This window comes from Seriola dumerili, unplaced genomic scaffold, assembly GCF_002260705.1.
Source record: "Seriola dumerili isolate Sdu_G_001 unplaced genomic scaffold, Sdu_1.0 BDQW01000169.1, whole genome shotgun sequence".
NCBI lineage: Eukaryota > Metazoa > Chordata > Actinopteri > Carangiformes > Carangidae > Seriola > Seriola dumerili.
Window position 1 is genome coordinate 5,674,251 of NW_019174424.1, and position 11,390 is coordinate 5,685,640.

An 11,390-nucleotide genomic window follows, 5' to 3' on the forward strand; every position below is an offset into this window, starting at 1 on the left:
ACTTTAATGGTAATTTGTATCCATAGCCCAGTTTCTAGGATGTTCAATTTCAAATTACGTTCCTTCGCCTGGAGGCTAATTAATGCATTATAAATGCATTTTACCATTTAAATAAAATGACAACTAATTAAGTACTACGTCTTTTTTTCTTTAATTAGCACAGAAAATAGCCAACTCTCTTTTGTCAGCATCTCGGGTTTACACAGTCATTCTCATTTGGGACTAGTGAGCGGTAATCCGTTTACTACTAGACATCCTTTCTGACAAAACGTCTGCTCAAAACACCTGGAGTCGAGTCATAAGTGCAGCAAAACTTTATTTAATATGTGAACTTGCATTTCAAAATGTCAAATTTTTCCGAGCTCTCCACACTTAAGTGCCATCATGAGCACAGAATGCGGCAGATTGGAGCAGGTATGGCCCGGCTCCGCCACCTACCACCGGGAAGCGCAGCAGAAGCAGATGAATTGCAAGGCTCAGAACACTCCATTTTGAGCAAAACAGCCTACTTTGTGACTGATCCTTGAGGAAACTGTCCAATGTCAATGGTAAATTCATTCAAGAAGAGGGTTGGCCAAAGCCGATGGGTGAGAACTGTCTGTGCGAGAAGTGGTGGATCAAAAAGGAAATCAAACAGTCGAGACACACGGTATCAAGGCGGGGAATCTCCTCTTTATTCAGATGCTTCTCTGGCTTCCCGGTGAGTAGGTGGCTGCCGGGCCATACTGCTCCATCTCCGCATCTGTGCTCATGATGCGCACTTAAGTGGAGACTGAAAAACATTTGAAATCAGTTCACATATTAAAATAATTTTGCTCACTTATGACTCACTCAAGTGTTTTAAGCAGACGTTTTGTCAGAAGATGTCTGTAGTAAACGATTTACCTCACTAGTATCCCAAATGAAAATGACTGTGTAAACCCAAGATGCTACAAAAGAGATTTGGCTATTTTCTGTCTAATTAAAAAAAAAAACGTAGTACGGTAAAAATTAGTTCATTTTATTTAATGGTAAAATGCATTTATAATCATTAATTACCCCAGCCAAGAACGTAATTAATTGAAATCTAGAAACTGCAATGGATACATTACCATTAAATACTTGACTAAACTCACCTATATCAGATGCCCGTCAGTTCGTGCAGTGTCTAGAGCTGCTTCTTTTATATACTCGATTGTGCCCTACTCGGCACAAGTGTCTTACTCAGTTTGGTCAAGTACAGGGTGCTTGTCACCTTGTTGCTTGATAGTGATATGTTCATCACTTAACAATGAATAAGCATGATTTCTTTTCGTATCTATATAATATTTCCAGAGGTCCAATAGTAAAAATGCCCATCCTTTGGATTTAATATGCTGGAAAAATGCAGTCCAAAATAGAGAGATGAATTTTATAGGCAGTCGCAGGCAGGATGAATATGAAAGTTATTACAATACCTCTTTTTGTTACATAAATGCTTGTGAATCAAGTAAAGGTTTTGAATGCACATTTATTTTACAGATGCTGAAAATGAAAATAGTATCATATAGTAACATATTTCCAATATTGTTTAGTTGTAAATAGCTGGACTTTTAATTGTAACTCATAAATATTTACTATACCTTATGTTCACAGTTTACTTGATAATAAATAGCAAGAGTACACAGCATGGTTTGTGAAGCATTTTGTTCCAAAAATACAGCAATTTATTTAAAGATCAGATTTCGTTGACACTCCCTTGATAGGCAGTTGTGTCCATTTAATTTTGATATCACAGCCAGTACTGAGTCTAAGTGTTGGAGAAGCGTCAGAATGGCACTGGTGTATATGTTGCAGGATGCACATGTCCCAGATATCTGATACAAATCACGTTGCTGCCCTTTCCATTAATGTTAGGGAGTGCCATATGCCTCTTGGGAATGTAATATAGGAGAGTTGCAATGCTATAATTAAAACAACAAAAATAACAACCAGACCAAAATTTAAGGTTCAGGTGCTTTGTTTTTTATTTATTACATTAATTTTTGACCATGCAGAATGTTAAAACGGCAGATTTTAAGGGCAGAGGATGATATGGTGACTCAGATCAAAGCAAAATGTTAAAGTTTGGATCATTGCCAGAATTCCCCTTTGATGACAGTTGTTGACAGAAGTGGCTTATTATTTACCATCTTACCAACAGATCACAAGGTATTACTGTGGTCAAAAAAAAAAGCATATAAGTGAGGGAGTAGTGATTCCTGTTTGGCAGAGAGAGAGAGGCATATATTTATCAGACAGATATGTTGGCAACAGCAAAATGGTGTGTTTATTTTAGAAATGTATTCTTAATCAAAATGAAAATTTCTTGCCACCCTCCATAGCGAGGTTCTCAGCCTCATCCAGACGATGCTGCAGGTCCTTGACTGTGACCTCCAGGTTCTTCTTCATCCTCTCCAGGTGAGCACTGGTGTCCTGCTCCTTCTTCAGCTCCTCAGCCATCATGGCAGCCTGAAATGATAAATGGTCTGTAATTATACTTTCATCTGAAAAATCCTTCACAGCACCTGTTGAACACATAAAGAAGACCACATTAAGCATTTCTTGAGATGTAAACTCACATCAGTGATGGCCTTTTTGGCCTTCTCCTCAGCATTCCGCTTCCTGAACAGCATCATCCACTTCACTCTGAACTTGCCACAAGGTCAGACTCAGCTTCTTCTTGGTGTTCAGAAGACTGGTATTTCGAATGTTTAAGACAAGTCATGTTTAATATAATTTATATAATGTATTTTCAAGAACACTAGTTTATTCTGAATGAATGGAAACAAACCTGAGAGTGAAGCAGCTCGACACCGCTCACTAGCATCAACCAACTCCTGCTCCAGCCACTTTGCTTCCTCTCTCTGTCTGCTCCAGAGCGACTCTCAGCTCCTCAATCTCAGCCACCCATCAGGCCAATTTCTGCGCTCCACCATCAACCTGCTCCTTCATGTCTTTCCTGTCCTCTGACGGCATCATCAAGGTGCAGCTGGGCATCCTGATAAGGGATAGAAAAGGAAGGGAGTTAACCTGTCTTTCCTCTTCAACATTTTTTTCATTAGCAATAAACCAAAACTCACCTTGAGCTGTCCCTGGGCACTTCCTCAAGTTGTTTCTGTCTTCAGCAGGCTGCCTGTTGGCATGACTGCTGAATCTCCATCTCATTCAGGTCTCCTCCATCTTCTTCTTGATTCTCAGGGCATCATTTCTGCCTCCTGACCTCCTGAATCAAGAGTGCTTGCATGGAGTCCATCACCCTCTGGCCTGTTCCTCTGATCTGCCCATCTCCTCATTTTCTCTCTCCAGCTTCCTGTCAACCTCACCCTTGACCTGGTTGAGAAGCTCCAGAACTGAACACGGAGACTTCGCGCCCTCCTCATGCTCCAGTGTGCCCTGAGATTTATTTTAAACATACATGTAATAAACTTGCCTTGAAAGATAGTTAAATACATGAATGGACATGAACTACAATTGATTTAACAGAAAGATACACTTCAAGAATTTCTGTCTTTTTCATCTCTGTTACTTCAGCTTCCTCCAGCGCTGACTGGAATTTCCTAGTCTTCTCAGTCGTCCACTGTCCTGTGCTCCCACAGCTCTCGTAGGGATTGCTTCTTTCCAGTGTCTCACCAATCTGTTCAGTCAGGTCTGAGATCTCCTCTACAGAGAAATTACAAAGTTCACCATTGTTAGACACCTCATAGCTGGTAATAAATTATTATTTGCATTTAACGTAGATAACAGTTGACATACGCTGCAAGTTCTTGTTCTCTCTCTTCATGGTCTCCAGGTGATCCAGAGCCTCCTCATAAGAGTTCTTCATCTTGAACAGTTCAGTGCTGAGAGAGCGAGCCTCCTTCTGGGCTCCTTCCAGCTCTGCCTGGCCCTCCTCATACTTCTGTTTCCATTCTGCAAGGACCTAGATTTGTATAGGTTAATTAAATGATTGGTTACTACTTCAGGTATGTTTTCTTCAGATAAAATTGGTTTTGATTTCCAGTTGAAATATTTACCTTATCAAAGTTCCTCTGCTTCTTGTCAAGGTTGGCTGCCAGACTATTAGCTCTCTCCACATCAATCATGAGGTCCTCCACCTCACCCTGCAGCCTCTGCTTGGTCTTCTCCAAAGAGGCACACTTAGAGTTGACAGCCTCAATGGATTCCTCAGCGTCCTGCAGGCGCTGGGCAAGCTTTTTCCTGCAGTGAAGAAGAATTTGCTTGGTTTAGTTGGGTAAATAAATCGCAAAAACTGATTTATTGATGAAAAAGTTGAAATGATTCATGTACTTAGCCTCCTCCAGCTCCTCAGTGCGCTGGATAGCATCAGTCTCATATTTGGTTCTCCACTGAGCCACCTCACTGTTGGCCTTGGACATTCCTCGCTGCAGCTCAGCCTTGGCCTCCTGCTCCTCCTCAAACTGCTCTCTGAGCAGATCGCAGTCATGGCGGGCTGACTGAACAGCGTGGGCCAGGGCATTCTTGGCCTGTTGAACATGACAAAACATTTTAACTTACCAATGAAGCGAAAAATATTGTGTCAATAAGTACTTCATCAAGTTGAAACATGTCATGTTATTTAGTTGTTTGGGGTATCATATTATATATTTCTTGGTATCTTCCACAAGATGCTTGTTTAACCGTTATTTAATTTATGTTATTTTTATGGAGAAAATGGTGTTTGTAATACCTTGACTCTCAGCTTCAATCTCTTCCTCCAGCTCCTCAATGCGAGCCTACATTTTAAGGTGGTAACATCAGGAACGCTTATTGACTAGAGCATTTTGTTTTTGATCCACTCAGTTTACAATACATGTAAAATAATGTTACCTGGAGTTCCTTGATCTTCTTCTGAAGCTGAGCACCAAGTGACTGTTCATCCTCAATCTTGCTGAGGAGCTGGCTTATCTCAAAGTCTTTCCTAGTTGAGGAGACCAAGAAAGCTTTCACTGTCATAGTTTATACTGTTGTTGTAGTGTAATGTGTCAGATGCTGAAAAGAGAATTGATCAGCTGTGCTTTCTTCTCCTTGGTTAACTTGGCAATAGACTCATCTTGAGATGCCATCTCCTCTGTGAGGTTTTTCACCTGAAAATTGTATGAAAGGCACATTTGAATGTCAAGCATATATCTAAAAAATGAATGTACATGTATTTAAGTTTCGACTTAAATGAACTGAACCTTGTTTTCAGTGGCATGTTTCTCTTTCTCCACTTTAGCCAAGGTGAGCTCCAAGTCATCAATGTCCTTCTTCAGCTCAGAGCATTCATCCTCCAGCTTCCTCTTCTTGGCAGTCAGCTCAGCATTGATTTCCTCTTCATCCTCCAGTCTCTCAGTTGTCTCTTTGAGTTTGGCCTCGAGCTGGATCTTGCTCTTAATGAGCCCTTCACACCTTTCCTCAGCATCAGATAGGTTCTCACCTTCCTATATTTTGAGTATATATGTGGTATTATCAGTATTTAGACACACATAGAACATCTGACTGAAAAGGATCTGACTGTATAGTTTTTATTTCAATTGACCCAACGTCATTTATATTTCTGTGATCTACTCACAGATGCTACTTGTAGTTGCAGGTCATTCTTCTCCTGCAGCAGGGAAACCATCTTCTCCTCCAATTCCTTCTTCTTGGCCAGGGCAGTAGCCAGGTCTGATTGCATCTTCTCATAATTCTCCTTCATCTGTTGGAGCTCCTTCTCAGTCTCAGCACTCTTCAAAAGAGGCTTGATCTTGAAGTACAGGTTCATCCATGGCCAATTTTTCACATTCATGAATGGATATTGGATATTGTACTGGATGCTGAAGATGGATTCCCTGGAAAAAATAATCACAGATATTGTGTAATTACTTCTACAATGGGATTTCATTGAAATGCTGACCCTAAGTATTTAAGAAAAATATTTATATAATTGGACAGTACAGTCCAGAGTATTATTTGAAAATCCTACCTCCTCTCCATCATCTTAACAAACTCCTTCCTCATGAGGTATCCTCTGCAGAGAGCCTGAGTCATGGTTACCAATGTAGCCAGTTTGTCATCTCTCATCTCCTCCAGGGCACCCAGCAGACCAGCTTTGAAGAACACCTGTGTTGTTTCATTAAAATGAATGACAGTAAGTAATTGAAGCAAACATACATGCTGGAGTACACTAGTGATGAAGTTGTGAGATTGTACCTTTGTGTGCCCAAACTTGTACTGAGTGTGGTCCACATCAATGGAGCCCAGCAGCTTCTCTGAAGCTTTCTTGTTGTCAATGAACTGTCCCTCAGGGCTGACATTGGCATTCAAAACTTTGTATCTGCAAGAGATAGTGTTGTTATTTATATCTGCCTCACTTCTGTCTTGTTTACCATCACTTTGATAGGTATACTGAAATTAATTTGACTGTCTGACAATGAATACAGTACATACCTCTGCTTGAAGTCACCATAGAGGATTCTGCTGGGGAAGCCCTTTCTGCAGATTCTGATACCTTCCAGCACACCGTTACACCTCAGCTGGTGGATGACCAAGAAGTTCTCCATAAGACCTGAAAGTTGCAATTTATATGATTTGAAATATGTCTTTGTATCAGTGTGTAATATATAATGGAAAAACCAGGAATGTGCGCTTTTTACCTATGGTCTTTGTTTCATTGGGAATCAGGCAAAGCACAAAGTGAGGACGAGTGCTCCTCAAGTTGGTCATCAGCTTGCCCAAGTTCTCCTGTATTAATCAGCATCATGAGTGGATAGGTCAAACGTTATTTTTGTTTGAATAGAGATTTGTACTTGTTATACAAAAGTATGAAGTAATACATACTCTGAAAAGAGCAGATACAGTCTGGAAGGAACCACCCTTCTTCTTACCACCCTTCTTGCCGCCGCCAGAAACCTCTGTTTTGTAAAACATTGAATCTTATTAATGAGACTGAATAAGTGATACTGTTATAATTGCTTAAGTTTTATTTTTTGTGGAAAATGGCTATCATTATCTTCCTATGGCCTGAACCAAGTGGAAAGGACACATTATCTTAACTATAACTTCAAATTAACTGCACCTGATGTAACATCATAACCTGCACTTATTCATCAGATGCTTATAGCTTACTAAAAAGAGATATTTCAATCGTGCTGCTCATTGTCTTGTGCCATTAACAGAGAAATCCTTAGATTAAAAAGGTGTTTTTAAAGGTGTTTCTCACACTACTGATATTTGCCTGCAGAATCCAAATATTCGTTTAGTAGGATGATGCATAACATATGTAGTGGATATTGGAGTTTCTGATTGCTCTACCCACTATTGTGAGTAGTTACCAGCCATTACCAGGCCTGAAGCAAGTCTTACCTATAACTACAAATGTACTACAACTTATGTGACATCACAAACTGCACAATCACCTGCTCAAAGCTTACAATAAATGCTTCTTTATCCATGTTCCTCTGTATGTTGTAATATTATCAGTGGAAAATAAATTAAAATATAGGGCATTTTTCATACAACAGATAACTGTATAAATGCAGTATTCTAGAAGAATGGTCCACACCATCTGCACTGGATATTAGAGTTTATGATTACTCTGCTCACTCTTATTTCTTACCGTCAGCGCCACCATGAGCTGCATAAAGGAAGGCCAGGAGTTTGTTTGAAGACTTCTGGTAGAGCTGAACAACTGAGTCGTTCAGGGGGTCCTTGTTCTTGTCCAGCCAGCCACTGATATTGTAGTCCACTGTACCAGCATAGTGCACCAGGGAGAAGTGAGCCTCAGCCTTGCCCTTTGCAGGTTTTGGCTTCTCAAAGGCCTTGGTTTTGCCAAGATGCTGATCATGCAGCTTGTTCTTGAAAGTTGTGTCAGAGGCCTTGGGGAACATGCACTCCTCTTCAAGGATGGAGAAGATGCCCATTGGCTGAGAAGAATTTACACTTCATGTTAAAACTTAACCCGTCGAAGCAACCATTTGCACATGAAAAAATGAGTCATGTTTAACTGAATGGCTACCTACCTTCTCAATAAGCTCAATGCAGGCAGCCAAGTCCGTACCGAAGTCAACGAATTCCCACTGAATGCCTTCTTTCTTGTACTCTTCTTGCTCCAGGACAAACATGTGGTGGTTGAAAAACTGTTGCAGTTTCTCATTGGTGAAGTTGATGCAAAGTTGCTCCAAGCTGTTGAACTGTAATTACAGGAAGATCTTTAATTTCATGGCAATAGTGTGTTAAACTTTCAAATTGCTCTGATATCTTTTTTCAAACTTACATCAAAGATCTCAAATCCAGCGATATCCAACACTCCAATGAAGAATGATCTTGCCTGCTTTGTATCCAGCATATCATTGATACGGAAAACCATCCACAAAAACATTTTCTCATAGACAGACTTGCACAGAGCCATAACGGAATTGTGGACCTAGAAATTGGGATTTCAGCATTGAAAAGTCCCCAGAGTAACACATTCATATTAAAATGCAAATATTTCTGGAATTACATTTTCTTTTCATTACCTGTGGAATGGTCTGCCCCTTGGTCACCATCTCATTTCCGACCTTGACTCTTGGGTAGCACAGGGCTTTCAGCATATCAGCTGAGTTCAGGCCCAAGAGGTAAGCAATTTTATCAGCGTCTGATGGAAAGAAAGACAATGAGTGCTTGAAATTGAATAGTATTTTCACATCAGAAAACTTAGATGAGAGCAGTATAATGTTGATAATTACCCTCAGTGCCATCAGGTTCAGCCTGCTCCTCACGCTGCTTCTGCTTGAATTTCATGTTGCCATGATGAATCACAGCTCCAGTGAGCTTGTAGATGTTTATCTTCTCCTCCGCAGTGAAGGCCAAGATGTCAATAGCGGTCTGCAATGTAAATGAAGGAAAGTTATTGGTATTTCACATATTTTCCTCAGTATACTAAGTACCTGCATTTGTCATCTTACATCTGTTGCAATGAACTCCTCCACATCATCAATGCTTTTGACAGTGATTTCACCCTGACTGATCATTGGGAAGTCATAGGGGTTGGTGCTGATCAGAAGAACCTCTAGAAGAGCAAACACAAAATTCATGAGGTTTTCTTTTTTATACTGTCTGTAGTATTGTTACAATTTTAAGTTCAAGACATCTTTTAACATACCCAGAAGCTCAGGCTTGTGGCCTGTCATCAGCTGATAGAAGATATGGTAGCTCCTCTCAGCAGACAACTGGAAGGTGACACGAGACTTCTCCAGCAGATCTAAGAGCAAAACATTCAATTGGAGAATTTAAAAACATGGAATACAAGTGCAATACATTTCCACACATAATGTACATACTCCGAAAAACAAACAAACACACATGTAAACTGTAGCTTCATTTGATGATAGTCATTATAAGCCCTATGTGTGATAGTGCTATAGTAGTTAAGTGCTGTTAGGAAGGCAGTTACCGTGTGATTGTATGTATTACTTGCAAGCTGCCTACTCATACTATATAGTACCTTGGTCACAGCTACACTACATGCAAAAGCTTTACCATAACAACAAAAAAACTAAACAAAACCAAAAAAAAAAGATATTTCCTGTATTACTTACAAAACGAGAGGAGTTGTCATTCCTCACAGTCTTGGCATTACCATAGGCCTCCAGCAGAGGGTTGGCTGCAACAATTTGGTCCTCAAGGGAGCCCTGCAGGAGAAGATTAGAGTTACATACATTTAATCTCCAAAACATACAATCTAAATAACAAACTATCAAATTCTTCATAACATATTTTACCTGCATTTTACCAGGTGATGGTTCAGCTTTCTTCACTCCAATAGCTGCAATTGTTGCAAAGTACTGGATGACACGCTTGGTGTTGACAGTCTTTCCTGCACCAGATTCTCCACTAGGGTAGAAAGGACACATTGTCAAGACTCAGCTTCTTTATCCTAAAGTTTTAATGAGATTTAGTATGATAGTTTGTGTAATATTCACATAATCAGGACAGACTGGTTCTCACGATCTGAAATTCAAACATACACTCGACATCTTAGGTAAATTTAAAAAGCTGCTGCAATAAACTTATGTTTAAGATAAAGTCTCTCAGTTCTTATTTAGAAACTTTAATAATAATGTTGACCTTACCAGTGAGCATGAACTGATAGGCATTGTCAGAGATGGAGAAGATGTGGGGCGGTGCTTTAACCCTCTTCTTGCCTCTGTATGCTCCTACACATGTGGCATCATACACAGGAAGCCACTTGTAGGGATTCACGACAACGCAGAACAACCCAGAGTAGGTCTTTAAAAGTAGAAAATAAACAATACTTGAATGCTTGTAGACCTAAAGGATATTTACATGTATACCCGTTCAATCAAATGAAAAACTTACATAATCATCCATGATGCATAATGCTCTTTGAGGTTATACAGCACAGATGGCTCATTAAGGTGGGTCATCATGGCCATGTCCTCCATCTTATCAAACTTTGGGGGGTGTCGTCCTCTTTTACAGTGACCGTCTGAGTAGGAAATATAGTTCAAAGAAATTGTTTTACAAAGATATTTTATATGAAGTTTTATCATTCAGATAACATCAATTTTCACAGTTAGCATCTGATGAAATGGATGGACAACTATTTATTCACTTACCTTACCTCCTTCAGTAATTGCTTTACTAAGCTATCTTTTCAATTAAATGTTCATTAAAAAAGGTCTTAGATCAAAGTAGATTGGGATGTTTTGGTTAAAAAAGTAAAATTTTCATTTCAAATTGTATAATTACTGTATAATTGTATAATTAATCACTTACCTTTCCCCCGTCTGTCTCAGCTGTGGCTTTGCCACCCTCTTTCTTCACAAGTTTACCCTTGACATACATCTCTTCAGCATCAACCACAAAGAAGGCTGATTTGGCATCAAATGGAGCAGTCTGGGCCTCAATTCTCTCCTTCTCCGGTTTTCTGAGGAAAATGGCCGCAGGGCCATACTGCTCAATCTCCGCGTCTGTGCTCATGGTTGCACTTTAATGGAGACTGAAAACATGATAGAGTTAAACATAAATTGGGAGTTTGAAACAGAACCTGTACTCATTTCCATTATTTTGTGTTTACAATGAAGACTTTACCTCAACTGAAGAAACAGAAATTCCTTGGTATCCTTTGTATGTCAAGATGCTATAAAACAAAGTTTTAGGTAGTGTAAGTCTTTCAGTGTTTTGTAGTTTTATCCAAGATTAGACCAATAATTTTAACATAAAAATCCTAATATAAAAGTAGTCTAAGTTAAGTATATGAAAAGTGAAACGCTGAAGCACACATATTCATTAAAAGTGATACCATATAAAGATGTGATAGAGACACGATATAGGGATAGCTGACTGAACTCACCTGTCTGAGATGCCTGTCAGTCCTCAGCATAAGTGCCCATCTCAATTTGGTCAGGAATGCTTGACACCTTGGT

The 11,390-nt window shown here is 39.6% G+C and overlaps 1 pseudogene; it reads right to left on the reverse strand.

Moving 5' to 3' along the window:
• The window catches only part of LOC111227289, an 18,116-nt pseudogene extending 7,172 nt beyond the window's left edge, over positions 1-10,944 (reverse strand).
• Between the last annotated feature and the right edge of the window lie 446 nt (positions 10,945-11,390).